Raw genomic sequence first — 2,473 nt, forward strand, 5'->3', positions numbered from 1 at the left:
CCCATAGATTCTCTATGGGTTTCAGGTCTGGTGAGTTTGCTGGCCATAGATTCTGTATGAATTTTCCCAAATTCATAGATTCTCTATGGGGTTCAGGTGTGGTGAGTTTGCTGGCCAGTCAAGCACACCAACACCATGGTCATTTAATCAACTTTTGGTGCTTTTGGCAGTGTGGGCAGGTGCCAAATCCTGCTGGAAAATGAAATCAGCATCTTCAAAAAGCTGGTCAGCAGAAGGAAGCATGAAGTGCTCCAAAATTTCTTGGTAAACGGGTGCAGTGACGTTGGTTTTCAAAAAACACAATGGACCAACACCAGCAGATGACATTGCACCCCAAATCATCACAGACTGTGGAAACTTAACACTGGACTTCAAGCAACTTGGGCTATGAGCTTCTCCACCCTTCCTCCAGACTCTAGGACCTTGGTTTCCAAATGAATTACAAAACTTGCTCTCATCTGAAAAGAGGACTTTGGACCACTGGGCAACGGTCCAGTCTTTCTCTCCTTAGCCCAGGTAAGACGTCTCTGATGTTGTCTGTGGTTCATGAGTGGCTTAACAAGAGGAATACGACAATCTGTGTGTGGTGGCTCTTGATGCCTTGACCCCAGCCTCAGTCCATTCCCAAACTGAGAGACCACTTTGAAGGCTCAGGAAACCTTTGCAGGTGTTTTGAGTTGATTAGCTGATTGGCATGTCACCATATTCTAATTTGTTGAGATAGTGAATTGGTGGGTTTTTGTTAAATGTGAGCCAAAATCATCACAATTAAAAGAACCAAAGACTTAAACTACTTCAGTCTGTGTGCACTGAATTTATTTAATACACGAGTTTCACAATTTGAGTTGAATTACTGAAATAAATGAACTTTTCCACGACATTCTAATTTATTGAGATGCACCTGTATGTACAATATTCTGAATCTGATGTAGCCTTCTCATTGTCTTGTTTAACAGCTATCAAAATGAAAGATGGCACTAGTCATTCACAATCCTCTGATGATAGCTGTACAGACTCTTCATCTGAAACTTCTAGATCTGATTCTACCTCAGACACAGATACAGAAAAGAAAAGGAAGAAGAAAAGGTGAATTTCAGGGGCAAAAATATCTAAATGTCTAGCAAAAAAGACAGGAAGTCAAAGAATGCTCCATGGCAAAGAGGTACAATCACAATTTTGTTTCAAAAACACCATGTAGAGTTATATTCACTTTTTGTTGTTGCTGTGTCCCTGAAGTAAATTTGAACCTATTTTTGACCTGTATGGCACAAACCGAACTTAACCGAAGGTTATGTGAAATATAGGTTTTGCTAGTGAGGAACAAATTCTTGAAAAAATCATTAAAAAAATTCATTAAAATTATTTTTTTGCTTGCTATTTTTTTTATTTGTTTGTTTGTAGACACATACTTCTTTGTATTAGTTGAATTACAGATTATAGACTTTTCAAACTTTGGGTCAGTTACATGCAGATTCATCACAATTTCAATGACAATGTGATCCTTCTTCTCCCATAAGTGAAATCTCCAGTGGTTTACTAAAAATTATCAGTGGCCCATTATGAAAACATTTTACCATAATTTACAGCCATTATTAAATAAAATACTAAATATGATCACCCAATAGTTGTATTGCTTTTTGTACTGAACTTCTTTGGCACATACATAATACTCAATTCAACTCTACTTTATTTATAAAGCACTTTCAACACCACAAGTGGAACTAATACTGTGTCTGTCCCCTGCAAAACATCAGGATCTTACTGTTATGGCATTCTGATTTCATGCTTTATCAGGAGAATAAATTATATGTTTATTTTATCATATGTGTGTGCTGTGTTGTACAGCATTCTCATTGGGTACAATACTTTTTTTTCTTATTTTGCAGCTCATACATCAGAACAAGTGCTGGCATGATGTAAACAGGTTCTTAAGCAGTTCAAAAAAGGACAGACCTTGTCTGCTGCTTTTAATATGGGTGTGGATCGCAACACTGTGGTGCAAAATGCACCAAGAGCTTTTGGGGTAACACTTTCTATGAAACCTGTATTTATAATACATTATAAGGGTATTCTTAAGGCATTATAATGAATGCATTATAAAAAAAAACTTATAGTATGTTGTATCATCTCATAAATAATCATAACAACAATTATAATACATTGTAATATTACGCATTTGTGGTTATAACTTTTAAGAGTATGATTATTTATAACACAATTAATTCCATATCAAATCCACTTAATTTATAATGGATTATCTCATATCGTGACATTATTTATTTAAGATCTGCACAGTATCTTCCTACATCTTGTGAGCGGTTAGGAGTGGTTCAGTGTGTTTGAGTGTTTCCTGTTGTCAGACTTTGTTCCGTGTTTTGTGTGTCTTGCTCCCCATGTACCTTCCTATGCCCATATTTGGTTAGTTTCCTGTTCCTGTCCTGATTATGTTGATTTGATTCCAGGTGTTCCCCCG

Source organism: Sinocyclocheilus anshuiensis, unplaced genomic scaffold, assembly GCF_001515605.1.
Source record: "Sinocyclocheilus anshuiensis isolate Anshui unplaced genomic scaffold, SAMN03320099.WGS_v1.1 scaffold2955, whole genome shotgun sequence".
NCBI classification, from domain to species: Eukaryota; Metazoa; Chordata; class Actinopteri; order Cypriniformes; family Cyprinidae; genus Sinocyclocheilus; species Sinocyclocheilus anshuiensis.